The sequence below is a fragment of the Gossypium arboreum genome, chromosome 13 (assembly GCF_025698485.1).
Source record: "Gossypium arboreum isolate Shixiya-1 chromosome 13, ASM2569848v2, whole genome shotgun sequence".
NCBI classification, from domain to species: domain Eukaryota; kingdom Viridiplantae; phylum Streptophyta; class Magnoliopsida; order Malvales; family Malvaceae; genus Gossypium; species Gossypium arboreum.
The window spans coordinates 109545199-109556104 of record NC_069082.1 but is presented as its reverse complement, the minus strand read 5'-3'; the positions used below and the strand labels follow the sequence as shown (position 1 = coordinate 109556104).

At 37.1% G+C, this 10906-nt stretch overlaps 1 long non-coding RNA gene across 1 annotated transcript; it reads left to right on the top strand.

Annotated features, from left to right (window-relative positions):
• The first annotated feature begins 207 nt into the window (after positions 1–207).
• On the top strand, positions 208–8076 carry LOC128286491 (uncharacterized). The gene is made up of 3 exons (XR_008277073.1): positions 208–348; positions 1266–1307; positions 7947–8076. It is a non-coding gene; the product is annotated as an uncharacterized LOC128286491 (long non-coding RNA).
• The last annotated feature ends 2830 nt before the right edge of the window (positions 8077–10906 follow it).

Below are 10906 nucleotides of genomic sequence, written 5' to 3'. Positions count from 1 at the left end.
TCCATAATTTATGGTACAAATTGATACAAATTGATAATAGGTTAGGTAAATGTTCCATGATAATAGGTTAGGTAAATGTTCCATGATAATAGGTTAGGTAAATGTTCCATGATAATGGGTTACGTAAATGTTTCATGATAATGGGTTAGGTAAATGTTTCATGATAAGAATTTCATGTCTTTTGTATTAAAGAATTAAATAGATGAAATATGAAGTTTTATTAAAAGAAAAAGGGGTGAAAAGAACAAAGTTTTGTCCATATTTGTTCATCATAGCTGAAAGTTAGAGAAGAGAAAGGAGAGGAGAAAGCTCTTGAGTATTCGGTCATTAGGAGGAGGAAAATTGAAGGTAAGTTCTTGGTACCTTGCTTCTATTTTGAGGTTCATGAGTTCTTCTTGATTCTACCTTAACTCTTGAAGTATATTTTGATTTTTAGTTGTGTTGTGAGCATTTAGTCATGAATTAAAATGAAGGAAATGATTGTTGTTTCATGTTCTTTTGATGAAAAAATGGAAGATAGGTGAAGTTGAGCCAAACAAATGAGCATGCATATGCCTTAGATGTTAAAGGGAAAAATCAGCTAACATGTTGTGCTTTAAAATGGTGAAATGGAGATCATACTTAAGTAAAATCATAGATATGTGATGATTGATTGGTGATATACATGTTTAAATAACATGCATGCAAGGTATGTGTGAAAGAGTGATTTGGTAATAAATCTGCTTGGGACAGCAGCAGTAACGTGACTTTGGAAAATCACCATAAATTGTGGAAGATGAATTAGAAGCTGAATAAATTATGTAATTAAAGCTTATAGAGTCTAGTTTCTAATGAAATAAACAAGAACATATTTTTAATTCTGTACAATGAGAAATTTGATTCGTTATGAAGGGTGGTCAGATTAGTCAAACAGTGAAACATGGGAAACTTTGAGAAAATTCTGGTATTGATTGGCTAAACCAAAAATTCTAAAAATTTTATGGATAGAAGATATATGAGTCTATTTTCTGGGAAAATTAACGGCACATGATTTGGAGTTTCGTAGCTCCAGTTATAAATAATTTAGTGACTATTGCTCAGGAAGACAGCTTGCAGTGAAATTATGATTATGTGGTAAACATTGACAAAAATTTGTTAATAAGTTGCTTAGTGATTTCTTATAAGCTTACTATGATCTGTAGGTGTGGTTGGCCGAATATTGTAAGGGGTTAATACGTAGTTTGTATTTGAATAGTTAGATTAACGTGTTAGTAATCCAATTGTAGGCGGTTCGCGTGTGGATCTCGTCAGCATATCGTCGCAAACAGGTGTGTAACTGACACCCTCTCATAGACTAGATTGGCAAAAGCGAAATGCCGAAATGCCGAAAAGTCGGTATTTTGGGAATTTATGAAAAGCGAATGCTTGTAAGATAGTTGGGTTTGTATATTTGGTAATCTAAAGTAATAAACCGCAAGACGCTGCGATTTCAGACATTTTGATAATTTGGGCTTAATGGGCCAAAGATCGGGTTCATGGGCCAACTGCCCAATTCGTAAGTATGCTGTAAGTATTCGATAGTACGTAAATAGTTAGGATATGCATGAAAACCCTAAAAGTAGCTAAATTACTATAATACCCCTATGTATGGAAAATTACTGTTATACCCCTAGGTGTAAAATTACCGTTATACCCCTAGGGTTAATTTTGACTGAAAAGCATGACGATCTGATTCTGTATGATGTATGCCATGATTATATATCTGTTGCATGGGGATATGGGTTATATTATGGAGGAAGCGTTCTGGTGGCTATGCCACAAATATCCGATCCGTGGTTCTCGCCACATATATTCTGCTTCGGTGGCCCCGCCACGATTATCTCAGATCCGTGACTCTATCACATTATTCGCTCGCACCATGCTGCAAATTCTGTGGTGAGTAGCGGTTGGGTGGGTCGAGTAGTCTCCCCACATGGTGTAACGCTGGTACGGGGGTGTTATGGATGAATCTGGGTTGGGTTTTTGCATAAACATGTAATATCTGTTTTGTTCTGTTATAGGCCTATGGGCTTTATTCTGAATTCTGTTCTGGGCTAAGGCCAACTTATTCTATTTCTGTGGTTTGAGCTGATATAGGCTATGGTTGGGCTATTTTACACACTGAGTTTCCCCAAACTCACCCATTTTATTTTCATCCACTCAGAAATCCCCAACCATAGTGGGCTTGGAGTTGTGAGGAATCTGAGTGGCCACCCGCTCAAAGTTTGATTTTCTTCCGTGAACTGGACATCCTTTTAATTACGCTTTGAGGTTTTGGGCTTTTAAATTGGATAGCTTTAGGCGCGTTTTAAAAAGCGAATTGTTTTCAAAATAACATGAAAACAAGTAAAGCTTCCGCAATAAAGATATTTTTCAAAATTAATCACTTTTCCTAAAAAGGACTTAATCAAATCGGTTTCCTAGAAATATCCATGATGTTAAGGTGTGGCAATGGCAGTATGCATGTCTAGGATTGGATCCGAAGGGAGCTTGGTACTTAAGTAGTCCGATGGACTCACCACCTCTTTTCCGGTTTCTTACCTGGTGCACAGCTTCCATTCACTTTAACCCTTAATGAATTAATCTTTTGAACATCAAGTACGATTTTCTGGACTTAGAATGAAAATTTTTTTACGTTTTTGATGTGGCATGCCGAATCCGGCCACAACTTCTGGGCCGGGTTTGGGGTGCTACATTTAGTGGTATCAGAGCCCAGTTACAACAACTCGGCTGTGGAATGGGTTTACAAAATTTAGATCTTCGAAAACAAAAATTTTATAAAGATTGCGAAAAATGCAGTTTTCAAAATTTAGATCTTTAGAAGGTGGCATTCCGAATCTCCGGCCCAAGCCTGTAAGTATTACTCTGAACTCTTCTAAATATTTTTCTGAATTATCTGTCTGTACTGAAACCCTACTAGGATACTCTAGATAGGATGATACTGAAACCATAGAAAAATTTGATAAGAGACTGAAACTGTAGCTAGACTTCGATTATGCGAAAATAAACTCTGAATTACTATCTGATTCATAAAACATCTGTAATAAACACTGAAATATTAATTGATGCATAAAAATTTATAATCAAGATAAATCGATATGAGTACGAGAGCTACTCGGGGAAGAGGCCGTGGTCGAGGCCGAGGTAGTACTAAAGCTGGATCTTCATCTTCTGAACACATACCCACTGGAGTAGCACGACCACCATCGACGGATGAGAATGGGTCGTATGATAGGGCCGCCGAGGATGATGCCCTATCACAGGCAATGCTTCGTGTTCTGGAAAGGGTTGCCGGAGCAAGTTCGGGTAACTAAATTCAGGGATCTATTTCTGAATAACTTCGGGACTAACGGAACGGAGATCTTTAAGGGCGTGTCTGGTATAGCCCCGAATATGGCAGAATATTGGTTGGAGGCCACAGAACGGATTATGGACAACTTGGACTGCTCTGAGGAGATTGTGAGTGGGGTATCTGTACTAAGTCCTTTGGGTCACTCGATTAGGGTAGACAAACTGTATAGGGATGTACCTTTAGAAACTCAAGGTAGGATTTTCCCTGAAGATCTGATTGAGTTACCGTTCGGAGAGTTTGATCTTATTTTGGGAATGGACTGGCTTGTTAAGCATAAAGCGACTCTGGATTGTGCTGCTAAACGAATGGTGTTAAGGACCACAAAGGATGAAGAGGTTATGGTGATAGGTGAGCGAAGGGATTATTTGTCCAATGTGGTGTCGGTATTAAGAGCCGAGAAGTGGATTCGGAAAGGTTGTGAGGCCTATTTGACATTTGTAAGTCAGTCGGAAGAGGAGGGACTGACAGTGGATAAGGTTAGGACTGTAAAGGAGTTCCAATATGTTTTTCCAGAGGAGCTTCCAGGATTACCTCCGAACCGAGAAGTGGAGTTCGGAATCGACTTATTGCTTGGAACGGCACTAGTGTCTATCGCACCGTATAGAATGGCACCAAAAGAGTTAGTGGAGTTAAAGGCTCAAATTCAAGAGTTGTTGGATAGGGGCTTTATTAGGCCAAGCGTGTCTCTATGGGGAGCACCGGTGCTATTCGTGAAAAAGAATGATGGTACGATGCGGATGTGCATTGATTATCGCCAGTTGAACAAACTGACGATTAAGAATAAGTATCCACTGCCAAGGATTGATGATCTGCTCGACCACCTTAGAGGAGCTTCAGATTTTCCAAGATCGACCTTCGATCCGGATATCATCGATTAAGGGTCAAGGAGGCGATATCCATAAGACAAAGATTCGTGACTCGGTATGGTCATTACGAGTTTCGGTTATGCCATTTGGACTAACGAACGCTCCTGCAAAGATTTATGGATCGATGAATCGTGTGTTCCAACCATTTTAGATCAATTCGTAGTCGTCTTTATTGACGATATCCCGTATATTCTCAAACTAAAACAAAACATGATGAGCATCTCCGTATAGTGTTTGTAAGTATTAAGGAGAAAGAACTCTTTGTGAAGTTCAAGCAAGTGTAAATTTTGGTTGAGGAGGTAACCTTCTTAGGACATGTGGTCTCTGCCGAGGGATTAAGGTGGACCCTCGGAAAATTGAAGCGATTTTAAAGTGGAAGCCGCCTAGGTCGATTGTCGAAATATGGAGTTTTCTAGACCGGTAGGATACTACGAAGGTTTGTGGAAGGTTTTTTTGTGATGGCAGACCTCGACAAAACACATAAGGAAAGGAGTACCGCTTTGTATGGACTAAGAAACAGCAGGAAGCTTTTGAGAAGTTGAAGAAAGTTCGATCAAGCACTTGTGTTAATTCAAATTGAGTCTGGGAATGATTTTATCAGTGTACAATGACGCATCACACGTGGTTTGGGTGCGTGTTAATGCAAGAGGGTAAGGTGGTTGCATATGCATCACGATAGCTTAAGCTTCATGAGGGAAACTATTTGACTCATGATTTAGAGTTGGCAGCAGTGATATTTGCACTTAAGATTTGGAGACATTACTTGTACGGAGAAAGGTGTATTATATACACCGACCATAAGAGTCTTAAGTATTTGTTGACTCGTAAGGAGCTGAACCTTAGGCAAAGGAGATGGATTGAGTTGCTTAAGGATTATGACTGCTTGATCGAGTATCACCTGAGCAAGGCTAATGTGGTAGCCAATGCTCTAAGTCGAGAATCAGATTCGATCCGAGAGCAATGTTTGCTCGTCGAGTTTGTATAATGATGGAAGTCTGCTATGAGTTGCAAGTGAGGCCAACTGGGTGGATCGATTAAGGAAAAATAGTTGAACGATGAGTCTTTGGTCGCTCGTTTTCAACAAGTTAAGGAAGGTGAAACTTCTGAGTTTGGGAGCGAGAAGAGACGTTGCAACAGCAATACCCTCATCTGTTTGGATTAGGTAAATTTCGAGGACGAAATTTCTTTAAGGAGGGTAGAGTTGTAACGCCCAATTTTCGGGAATCTGTGAATGTTGGCATAGGTTTAATTATGTTAGTGGGCCTCTAGAAAGCCTAAGCTTAAGATAGAACCCGACAATTTTAGTTAATTTTTGTTCCATAAGAAAAAGGGGGTGAAATTATGAAATAGGACCTATGTGAAAATGTATGAAAATGCTATAGGCTAAATTGAAGTGGCCAAATAAATAGGAGTGCAAAATAGGAGGATTTGCATGACAAACCTCCCATTTTACATGAAGTGGCCAGCCATCATGTTGTTGTCGACAAAATGTACACTTGATATCCATAATTTATGGTACAAATTGATACAAATTGATAATAGGTTAGGTAAATGCTCCATGATAATAGGTTAGGTAAATGTTCCATGATAATAGGTTAGGTAAATGTTCCATGATAATGGGTTACGTAAATGTTTCATGATAATGGGTTAGGTAAATGTTTCATGATAAGAATTTCATGTCTTTTGTATTAAAGAATTAAATAGATGAAATATGAAGTTTTATTAAAAGAAAAAGGGGTGAAAAGAACAAAGTTTTGTCCATATTTGTTCATCATAGCTGAAAGTTAGAGAAGAGAAAGGAGAGGAGAAAGCTCTTGAGTATTCGGTCATTAGGAGGAGGAAAATTGAAGGTAAGTTCTTGGTACCTTGCTTCTATTTTGAGGTTCATGAGTTCTTCTTGATTCTACCTTAACTCTTGAAGTATATTTTGATTTTTAGTTGTGTTGTGAGCATTTAGTCATGAATTAAAATGAAGGAAATGATTGTTGTTTCATGTTCTTTTGATGAAAAAATGGAAGATAGGTGAAGTTGAGCCAAACAAATGAGCATGCATATGCCTTAGATGTTAAAGGGAAAAATCAGCTAACATGTTGTGCTTTAAAATGGTGAAATAGAGATTATACTTAAGTAAAATCATAGATATGTGATGATTGATTGGTGATATACATGTTTAAATAACATGCATGCAAGGTATGTGTGAAAGAGTGATTTGGTAATAAATCTGCTTGGGACAGCAGCAGTAACGTGACTTTGGAAATCACCATAAATTGTGGGAGATGAATTAGAAGCTGAATAAATTATGTAATTAAAGCTTATTGAGTCTAGTTTCTAATGAAATAAACAAGAACATATTTTGAATTCTGTACAATGAGAAATTTGATTCGTTATGAAGGGTGGTCAAATTAGTCAAACAGTGAAACATGGGAAACTTTGAGAAAATTCTGGTATTGATTGGATAAACCAAAAATTCTAAAAATTTTATGGATAGAAGATATATGAGTCTATTTTCAGGGAAAATTAACGGCACATGATTTGGAGTTTCGTAGCTCCAGTTATAAATAATTTAGTGACTATTGCTCAGGAAGACAGCTTGCAGTGAAATTATGATTATGTGGTAAACATTGACAAAAATTTGTTAATAAGTTGCTTATTGATTTCTTATAAGCTTACTATGATCTGTAGGTGTGGTTGGCCGAATATTGTAAGGGGTTAATACGTAGTTTGTATTTGAATAGTTAGATTAACGTGTTAGTAATCCAATTGTAGGCGGTTCGTGTGTGGATCTCGTCAGCATATCGTCGCAAATAGGTGTGTAACTGACACCCTCTCATAGACTAGATTGGCAAAAGCGAAAAGCGAAATGCCGAAAAGTCGGTATTTTGGGAATTTATGAAAAGCTAATGCTTGTAAGATAGTTGGGTTTGTATATTTGGTAATCTAAAGTAATAAACCGCAAGACGCGCGATTTCAGACATTTTGATAATTTGGGCTTAATGGGCCAAAGATCGGGTTCATGGGCCAACGCCCAATTCGTAAGTATGCGCAGTAAGTATTCGATAGTACGTAAATAGTTAGGATATGCATGAAAACCCTAAAAGTAGCTAAATTACTATAATACCCCTATGTATGGAAAATTACTGTTATACCCCTAGGTGTAAAATTACCGTTATACCCCTAGGGTTAATTTTGACTGAAAAGCATGACGATCTGATTCTGTATGATGTATGCCATGATTATATATCTGTTGCATGGGGATATGGGTTATATTATGGAGGAAGCGTTCTGGTGGCTATGCCACAAATATCTAATCTGGTGGCTTTGCCACAAATATCTGATCTGGTGGCTCTGCCACATATATCTGTTCTGGTGGCCCCGCCACGATTATTCAGATCCGTGACTCTGTCACATTATCTGTTCTGGTAGCCATGCTGCAAATTCTGTGGTGTGTAGCGGTTGGGTGGGTCGAGTAGTCTCCCCACATGGTGTAACGCTGGTACGGGGGTGTTATGGATGAATCTGGGTTGGGTTTTTGCATAAACATGTAATATCTGTTTTGTTCTGTTATAGGCCTATGGGCTTTATTCTGAATTCTGTTCTGGGCTAAGGCCAACTTATTCTATTTCTGTGGTTTGAGCTGATATAGGCTATGGTTGGGTTATTTTACACACTGAGTTTCCCCAAACTCACCCCTTTTATTTTCATCTACTCAGGAAATCCCCAACCATAGTGGGCTTGGAGCTGTGAGGGAATTCGGTGTGGCCACCCGTTCTGAAAGTTTGATTTTCTTCTGGTGAACTGGACATCCTTTTAATTACGTTTGAGGTTTTGGGCTTTTAAATTGGATAACTTTAGGGCGCGTTTTCAAAAACAGTAATTGTTTTCAAAATAACATGAAAACAAGTAAAGCTTCCGCAATAAAGATATTTTTCAAAATTAATCACTTTTCCTAAAAAGGACTTAATCAAATCGGTTTCCTAGAAATATCCATGATGTTAAGGTGTGGCAATGGCTGTATGCATGTCTAAGATTGGATCCGAAGGGAGCTTGGTACTTAAGCAGTCCGATGGACTCACCACCTCTTTTCCGGTTTCCTACATGGTGCACAGCTTCCATTCACTTTAACCCTTAATGAATTAATCTTTTGAACATCAAGTACGATTTTCTGGACTTAGAATGAAATTTTTTTTACGTTTTTTATGTGGCATGCCGGATCCGTCCATAACTTCTGGGCCGGGTTTGGGGTGCTACACAGTAAATCACTCTATGGACTCCCATATTAGGTTTCACTCTAATCTGGCAAAATCTCGTAACCCTATTTTTAGGCATTCAATCAACTCCGCTTAATTATGCCAAATCTACTCTTAGATAGGGATTTTTTCTCCTCTGCATAAGCACATCAAATCATGAATTAATACTCGAAATATTAACTCAAGCATTAAGAACAAATAATTAAGAACAAATCAAGTATTTATCATACAGTTCAGATAATAATAACAAGATCCATCATAGGTTTCAACCCCCTTAGGTATCTAAATGTTTTAGTTCATAATAAGATAAGAGTACATCTCAAAAGTATAAAAATAAAAAAACATAAAGAAAACTCTAAAACCCCTGAAGGAATTCTGAGAGAGATCTTTAGTCTTGGAATAGCTCCAGCTTTTGGGATGGATCGTTTGGCTTCCTTCAAGTAATTCCTGGCGTGTGGTTCTGTATTCCAGAAAAGTTCTGGAAGAGACCCCATTTTCTAGGTCATACTTAGGGTGTTTATATAGGCTTTGGATTGGCTTTCTTCCTCTCTAAGTACTCTTTTCCGTGTAAAATACAACTCTTTGAAAAAGGGACATGCCCGTGTGCCACGGCCGTGTGACGTGTTTGCCAGGCCATGTTCGATCCGTTAAATTGCACACGGCCGTGTGGGTCAATGGCTAGGCCGTGTGAATAGTTAGAGCCTTGGTCGACACCCTCGAAGGACACGAGCCTGTGAGCCATGTGATCTTCTCAATTTGGTCCGTTTTGTCCCTTTTTAGCTTGTTTTTGGCTCCTTTTGTCCCTTGGTGCTCTCCTGAGTACAAAACATGAAATAACCAGATTAAGAGCACCAAAATCCACAAATCTAGTAGTAAACATCCATAAATATGCTAAGTATTTGGGGTAAAACTATGTATAATTTGACATTTATCAAATACCCCCACACTTAAGTATTTACTTGTCCTCAAGCAAAACTCTTATTTACAGCTAGAATTCATTCATCTCAATCACATAATCATTACTGATAATGTTACAAGTTTTTCCACAGAAAATCATACAGTGAGAATTCAACTATAGGGGCATTAAAAACCTCAAACAATCTAAATCGAATATTTTGATAATAAAATCATTGGTAATCTCCTTCCTTTAAGTAATTAACTTTAGTCCTAAATATACAAGGGATGACATCAGCACTAAAAATTCACTCAAATCACTCAAAGTGTTTAAGGTTCAAGATTAAGCACTCGATTGTCTAACATGAGAAGTTATTACCATAGGCTTGCATGAAAATCAAATCTCCACCACTTGTAAATGATATGATACACTAATCAAAAGGTCTTTGCATGGTTGTAACGGGGTTTAGGTTACAGGTATGGATACAAGCTGAAGAGACAAAGGTTAGAATCGAGATAATTTCAATATATTACCCCACTATCAAAAACTTAATTACTGAACCACAAACAAATATCTAGAACTATATTACATGAGCTCATCACAACTTTAACTTGCTGAGAATTACAATAATAATACTGAGTTTTTTTTAAAGAACAAATCAAATCAATACAATATAGAAATCATACTTCATGATTCAGTAACAAAAAATGGTGAACATAGTGAGGTAATAGTATTAAATTTAATCTCGATAAAAAAAAGAAAAAGGTAAATTAAGTAAGAGGATTTCAACAATAATAGGTTAATGGGTTAATGATGAAGGTTAATCAATAAAAAAGGTTAGTACGCTCAAAAGGGGTTCACTAAGGGTTTAATTATGTAGGAAGGCTTTTTATGGAGTAAATGGGTTAAATCCTAAGTGCCTTTATCATCTCAGTATATCAAATCATATGTGTGATCTCGACATGTATAATCTGTAACACCCCCTAACCCCAAACCGTTACCGGAACGAGGTTATGAGGCATTACTGGACATATCAGACAACTTACAAATAATTTGCAATTAATATAACTTTCATAGTATAATATAATAATTAAGTCCCTATCTTGAACTCTCAAGTTCAAACACGATTAAAAGTAGAACGGGACTTGTTTGAGTATTCCAATTTTTTTTTTATAAAAATTTGGCAAAGATTTCGCTTATTTTTACCTAAACCTCCTGCAAATTCAAACCAAAACAACCAACACCAATATTTCACATTCATATAACTATTATTTATATCATTAACAAAATTTTAATTTAATAACTATCATAGCATCATTCAAAATTGATTAAAAACTTCATTCATTTAACAACTTAATGTTCATGTATCAAAATATCATGTACTTTCCTTACTATTTCATTTAACCATCTAAATTTTATAAATCATCCTTCACTACCCAAAGTAATATACATATTCAAGTGACTAAACAACACCTATGTACATGCCACTTTTACCCAAAAGAAAAATATACATCACCAAATTTGTGTT